This window comes from Durio zibethinus, chromosome 6 (genome assembly GCF_047325235.1).
Source record: "Durio zibethinus cultivar Kanyao isolate XHJ-2024 chromosome 6, ASM4732523v1, whole genome shotgun sequence".
Lineage (NCBI taxonomy): Eukaryota > Viridiplantae > Streptophyta > Magnoliopsida > Malvales > Malvaceae > Durio > Durio zibethinus.
The window spans coordinates 8,558,515-8,566,430 of record NC_143167.1 but is presented as its reverse complement, the minus strand read 5'-3'; the positions used below and the strand labels follow the sequence as shown (position 1 = coordinate 8,566,430).

At 29.5% G+C, this 7,916-nt stretch overlaps 2 pseudogenes; both read right to left on the bottom strand.

The window, feature by feature from the left end:
- Positions 1-317: 317 nt before the first annotated feature.
- On the bottom strand, positions 318-5,156 carry LOC111284301 (glucan endo-1,3-beta-glucosidase pseudogene; annotated as a pseudogene).
- A 696-nt stretch (positions 5,157-5,852) lies between these two features.
- Positions 5,853-6,816, bottom strand: LOC111286763 (glucan endo-1,3-beta-glucosidase pseudogene; annotated as a pseudogene).
- Positions 6,817-7,916: the final 1,100 nt, after the last annotated feature.

Genomic DNA, 7,916 nt, shown 5'->3' with positions numbered 1-7,916 from the left:
TTTTATCATAAAAATAAAAATAAATAACAGAGTAGTGGAATTAAAATTTTAAGACTTGGGAAACAAGGCACTCTTATTTAAATATGAACATACAGAAAGGTCATAAAGAATTCAACTCATTAATCTCAACCAAAATTATTCCATCCTTTATTTTTTAAAAAAAAGAGATAGCAGTCTGGGATAGGAGAAGAAACCAAACCTTGCCTAAGTCCCTGACTTCTTTCTCTATAACTTTGCTTTTATAATTAGCTGAAACTATACTTTGGTTACTCGCTAAGGTAGAAAAAGCTGAAATGGTGCTCAGTTTCAACTAGACCCTAATGATTTTCATCAAACATTGCAAACAAATAAGTTTCTATAGGTTTTCCAAGCCTCTTGGTAGTTTCATCGTTAACATAATTGATCAAATTCTGGTAGTAAGTGCTTGCATTATCAACAATTGTTGCAGCCTCACTAGCAGATGGGCAACCAGTCTTTGAAACAACAATCTCCAAATTGGCAAATCCAACAGCCTCTATAGTAGAATAAAAGGCATCTAATGTTGCATCAAAAAGGTTTTGATAGCTACTAGTGCCACTTTCTACCACTATTCCCTGAGTAGCAAACAAGGCATAGTTAAGATCGATATTCTCTAGGTATCAATATAGGCAAAATAAAGGTAAATATTGGCAAGAAGAGGTGACCCAGAATTCGATGATTGGTGTTATGTAAGAACTAGTAGTGGCACTAAAAAGCCTATTAAATGAGGATAAGAATTACCAAACAAACTTGTATCCACTGATGTAGAAGCCTTAATTTTACCATCTAATTTTGTTGACACCAAAGCATTACAAATGTTTTTCATTGCAAGGAAAATATATTAATTTGCTGTATCTATTGGCTATACTTCATTTACAACAGCAATATATCCAAATTTGATGGCTGGTGAAAAAGTTACTACATTTTTTTAGACCCAATCATTTACAGCTGAGGCAGTGACAAAGGGATTAAAGGTTCTCATTTAAGACACCAAAGATTAGTTGTATGTTTGCTCCTCTAAGAACTTGGAGAGTTGCTTGATTTGGATAATAGATTTTCATTTTTTCAATACAATTCGAAGTATAGAGATTTACAACTTGTTGTAAATTATTGGCAATTCTTTCATTGGATGCACTTCTTGCTTATGCACCTAAATCACATACAACCAAATATAAACATTTAGCTTGATATGATCTCTGCAACATTTTTTTCATTTTTCTATTTATTGTATATCAACTTCATTTAGTTATGAATTTCATTAGTTTCCTTATCTAAATCTTGACATATAAGCATTCAAATCAAGTTAAAGGCTACCATATAACCATCAGAAAAGAAAAATATTTGTATAGATTCTATTGTTAGGAATAATGACTTAAATCTCATAAGAGATTTATTTGGGATTTGTTAGATATTTGTTTATGATTTGTTAGATATTGCTTGATGGATAAGAAGACTTGCAATAGAAGAATTCTAAAAGGAAAAAAATTCTTAATAGGTAAGTTTGACTTGCAAAAAAAATTTTAAGAGAAAAAATATTCTTAATCGATAAGTTTGTATGGTTATAAATAGGTAAAGTCTCTAGAAGATTAGGTATGAGAAAAAAAATAAGAGAGTTGTAAGATTTTATGGGATAGACACCCCATAGAAGTATTGAGGATTTACATCTTATGAGTGTGTATGTTTGAATGTTTGAGAGTGGACTAGAAGAGATTGAGAGGATCCACATAAGTATGATATATGGGTGCATATGGATATGTATTTAGTTGTGTTAAAAAGATATATATGGGTATGCGTTTATTTGGATTGAGAATACTCTATAAAACTAGAGAAAATTGAGAATATCTTATGAGTATTGATTGTTAAGAGGTTGATTGATTTGATGTATATTTGTAATTCTCTACAACTAGTAGATCCTGTTTCTCATCCATGAACATAGGTCAGTTAGATCAAACCATGTTAAATTATTATCTTTTATATATTTAATTAATTATTTGATTATGCTCCTGCTAGTATGATTAGATTGAGGCCTTTTTAGCCTAACAAGTGGTATCAGAGCTATGGTAATTTTCAACAAGTGGTATCAAAGCTGAAAGTTCAAGACGTAAAAAAAGTATGGTTCGAGACATGGGAAGAGGCAAGCTTAGAGGAGCTCAATTCAAGGAAAAAGTTCACGTTTGTGTTTTGAGGATCGATTTGCATGAAACATGAAGAGCATAAGAGAAGTTGATTGTGAGACTTTTATTGTAGGTGGAGCCAAGCATGTTTAGCATGAAAATAGATGATTGATGGAATTTGAGTCAAGGTGGAGATTGTTAGGAATAATGACTCAAATCTCATTAGAGATTTGTTAGAGATTTATTTGGGATTTGTTAGATATTGTTTGATGGACAAGAAAACTTGTAGTTGAAGAATTTTAAAAGGAAAATGATTTTTAATAGGTAAGTTTGACTTGCAAAAGAAGAATTTTAAGAGGAAAGAGATTCTTAATCGATAAGTTTGTATGGTTGTAAATAGGTAAGTCTCTTGAGGGTTAGGTATGAGAAACAGATGTAAGAGAGTTATAAGGTTTTGTAGAATAAACATCCCATAAGAGTATTAGAGATTTACGTCTTATAGGTGTGTATGTTTGAATGTTTGGGAATATATTAGAAGAGATTAAGAGGGTCTACATAACTATGATGTATGGGTACATATGGGTATGTATTTGGTTACGTGAAAAATTTGCACATAAGTATGTGTTTGTTTGGATTAAGAATACTCCATAGGACTAAAGGAGATTGAGAGTGTCTTATGAGTATTGATTGTTGAAAGGTTGATTAATTTGATGTATGTTTGTAATTCTCTACAACTAGTGGATCTTATTTCTCATTCGTAGATGTAGGTCAGTTGGATCGAATCACGTTAATCTCTTATGTGTTTGATTGATTATTTGATTATGCTTCCGCTGATATGATTGGATTGAGGCCTTTTAGCCTAACATCTATAAACATGCAATGATATGATAGTATGAATTGCCAATCTCTTCAATCATGTTGAGATTTTGAGAATGAGCAAACAAAAATGAGAATTTTCTTAAATTTCATTGCATAATACAAATGTGCAAAACTATATGCAATTAAATGATGAGAAAGGAAAATAATTGAGCACGTTATCATTAGGCAGGATATAAAAATTCCAAATATTAGATATGTGACAAGCATCAAAGTTTTGTTATCCATAGAGATGAAGTTGGAAATGGGAAAGTAAAAGGAGTCAAAATGTATTGCTTTTTAACATAATCACTCTATAATATGAGCATATCTGTCTTCACCTGAATGTTCATATAAATATATATATATATATAAAGATAGAGGTATTGATATTTCTTTGACTGATGAAACCCTTTAATTGCTATTTGATTACTCAAATGTGTTTAATGAGAATAATTAATATGATTATGGTGTGATAGAAATTGAAATACCCAACAGATTTGATTTTTCATGTGTACTTTGAAAATTGAATGTAAACAATAAATCAAGAGTCTGCAAATCAAGGGAGTTAATACAAAAGATCTAAGGCAATCCTAGCAATTATCAAAAATGATAGAGTGAAACCCAAGACAATTAGATCATCATCAATCAAGCTATCTGAAATCTATGTTATCTTATCTGTTTACGATAGCATTCATATGGTTTTGATTATGTTTAGTAATATAAATATGAGAAATTATTTATGGATCCATTCTAATAATTTTTATCACATCATTTTTTTAATACAAAAGAGATTATAATTTGATAATAATGAAATAAATTGCACGTGGTGCTAAGATTGTTTATAGACTTATTGGATGCTTGCCTTTTATAAGTGATTGTATAAACAAACTAGATTAAGCATCAACTCGCTTTAAACTCATATAATGCACGTACGACACATGGCAATTTATTTATAAATCAATAAGTTTATATATAATAAAATTTCTTTTTAATTATAAAATAAGATTTGATTTTATGAACAACTCAAAATTTATAGATTTAGAGTTATATAATGTCAAACATAACAAAATATAATATAATATTTGCTTTGAAAATAACATAAATCTTAAGCACTTTAACATACACAATGAAATTAAAATTAAAATATCAAAATATACATTCAATACCTTTTACTCAAGTTACACAAAAAACAATTAATATATATATATATGGAGGAATAGGTCTTAAAATAAAAAATTATATCAAAAGTATAGTAACTATGAAGAAAACAATTAAATTATATAATAATTTGTTATTTGAGTTTTTCTTTTTAATCAAGAATAAGAAAGAACCAATTCCAACTCATATGCTAAAAACAATGTGGATAGTTCTTATAATGGAGTATGACGAAATATTATTGTTTCTTACAGTTAAATTCCTAGATAATATTTATGATGTTGAAGAGTGAACAAAAAATAGTATATAAAATTAATTAAGAGAGATATAAACTATTAAAAATAAATATGATTAATTTAAGTAAAATCAAATTAAATTAAGAATTAAAATTAATTGAGAGAGATTTAATATATTAAAAATAAATGTAATTAATTTGGTTAGAATCAAATCAAATTAGTTCAAATTTAAGATATTAAGTAATGGATATATGATAATTATTCAAGACTATCCTGTCAAAAAGTTATACTATCCATATAGGGTAATGATCTTTTTTTGTCAATTTTGACTTTTATATATTTATATAAGATTAAAAATAAATGTAATTAATTTAATCAAAATTAAATTAAATTAAAAATTAAAATTAATTGAGAGAGATTTAATGTATTAAAGTAAATTAATTAATTGGATTAAAATCAAATCAATTAAGAATTAAAATTAATTGAGAGAGAAATTTAAGCTATTAAATATAAATACAATTAATTTAGTCAAAATTAAATTAAATTAAATCAAATTAAAGATATTAAGCAATGGATACATAACGATTATTTAAAGCTAGCCACATGTTAAAAACTTAGATTATTCACATATGACAATTATTTTTTTACCAAAAATTTTGATTTTTATATATTTATAAAAAATTATTATCTGAATAGCAATTTAATTCAGACTAACATGATAGAAAAATCATTAAGTAATTCTTATGTAAATACATTGCACAAAGAGTTTTGCCATGTATAATTAATCTATTTGCCCCGTAAAAAATCACGTGGTAGCATGGACTTATCTAATGATTCTTATGTAAATATTGATATATACATTGTACGAATAATTTTCTTGTCTTCTATCCTTTTTTTTTTTGGATAATTCTTATGTACATACTAATAAATACATTGTGTGCAGAGTTTTTCTTATACTTCAAGTATTGCCTTATAGAGATTTGTATTCTTTTTTTCATCTCATCTTTTTTTACTGTTTTATCGTCTAGTGTTTTAAACTTTAAAGTTAGAATTTTAACGCTTCATGTAATGTTAAAAATTATACAAATTATTTTATATAAAAGAGATTGCAATTCAAGAATAGTTTTTGATACAAAAGAGGTCACAGTTTATAAATAAAAGAAAAGGCTGTAAGTGTTAAAATTTGATTCCAAACCTATTAAATTTTATCACTTAAAGATAATTAAATGAACCAAGTTAAATTCTTGATTTAATTAAAATATAATTTCAGAACATGATAAATGGAGTTTTTGTACTTATACCACTCTAAAAATTAATGAACTTGCATAAGATATCGATTTGAAATGTATTTGCTACATTTTATTATAAGAATAAGATAGTAATGCAGCATGTGAATTGAAACTAAGGCACAAGCTAACACTATTTAAATTTAACCTGTATTAAAGGTCACTAAAATGGACTTTTGGGTCTCTCAGCCATAAGTTATTTGATAGTTAGGCTGTTTATTAGGAAAAAACAGATCAGAGTGTTGCTAAAGCCCTGCATCCTTTTGATTTTCGTCAAACATGGCAAACACACACACACGTATGTGTGTGTGTGTGTGTGTATATATATATATATATATATATATATATATATGTATATATGTTGCTATAGCCTGACCAGACCTTTTGTGGTGTCCGTTATTTCACATGAATCGTGATTAATCAGGTTTCCTGCATTATCAACATTTGATGCATCTCCACCCTCATATCGATGGCAAACCACTCTCCGATACAATGATATTCATGTTAGCCCTTCCCGTCTTCTCCAGAGCAGGATAAAGTGAATCAGCCAATACATCAAAGAGATTTTGGTACAATAAAACTATGTAATTCCAGGGGTAGTGAACCAGGCAAAGTCAAGGCAAATATTAAGGGTTACCTGTTAAGCTGAAGTAGGGGTATATTATAGCAAAAAGTGGTGAACTTGCCAGGAAGCTGATAACCGGTATTATAAACGAACTTGAAATGTCACTAAATGAGCCATCTGATGGAGAGAGGATGTTTCCAAGCAAAGTTGAGGCTACTGCTTTTGAGACCTTAATCTGGTCGTAAAGACCAGCTGCTGCAAGGGGGCATTGTGAACATTTGTCATGGCAGGCAGAACAAATTGCATCCGCTGGTCACTAGGTGACACTTCATTTTCCAACTGCAATGCATCGGAAGTTGACATCAGGAGAGAAGGAGACAACATTTCTATCTGGATCCAGTCATTTGCAGCTACAACATTAGAATCAAGGATGAGTTCTATGTTGGATCCTCTAAGGACATTATAAGGTTTCCTAATCTGGATCATAAATTCTCATCCTTCCAATGCAATTTGGTTCATAAAGACTTCCAACTTCTGCTATTCTAGGTAAATTGTTTTCCATTTCTACTGTAGAAGACACCTTTGGATTGTTAACCTACATATACAAAATCGAGTCAAGATTGATCAGAGCCAAACTCTGTATGTCAGTTGTTAAAGATGTGTTATCACATATTTAAGTTTTGGCTTGCTTGTAATCTTACATTGAAGGTGGCCTCTCTATATATTGCTAATTGGTTTTACGTTACATACTTAACATGATATTAAAACTAATTTCTGTTATGTACTTATTCCTACCGTACACCCGTTTTTAGGGATTATTATTTAGAATTGGCTTTAATTCACACTATTGGGGGTTAGAGCACATGTGAAGTGAAAAAGAAAAAACCTATCCAAGACAATAAAAAAACATACAGTATGATTAAGATGTTCCTGAAGGTTTTAGTGAGTAAGACTGACATACCTGTTATATTCCAGGTGAGAATTGAGATATCAATAATCCCAAAAGCAGCATATTTATAGCAGCCATATATGAGCTCTGGTATTTCTTGTATTGAATGAAGCCATAGATCCTAGAGGAGAAAGAACTCCAACTAACTTCCATTATTTGTTCCATCTCTGTATATATAGACAAAGGCAAGCTATCCAGGACCAGGAAAAGAGTAGAATCTCCACGTTTTCGATAACTATTGCCCTGTCAAGCACTCCATTGGACTATTCAACAAAAAACCAATTGCTGGAATAATATTGACAAAGAAGCTAGCAACTTAAAGCAGATAGAGCAGAACTTCACCAAACTTTGTTTATTTTACATATATTTTTCTTCTTTTCTTCCTGGTAAACTCTACCAAGTTGCCATGAAATCTATCAATCCTGGCTGCCTTTCAATATTATAGCAGTAAAAAGACTAAAGTTTTAATAAATTTGGGATCAATGGAGAACAATAAAACCTGGTTTCTTTGGACAAATCAACAGACGAAGTTGTGATCATCCATTTGTACAACAAGGTTGCATCTATCGTGTTCACAACGTTGTAGGATTTAGGAAAGGCCACTTTTGTCAGTGCTCTGCTTCATGCAAATAATATTGCCAGGATTAACTGATTGGTGGCATATACAGGAAATTATACATAAACTAGTAAAATTAATTGTCTTCCACTGGTTTTGGCGAAAATTGAACCATTTGC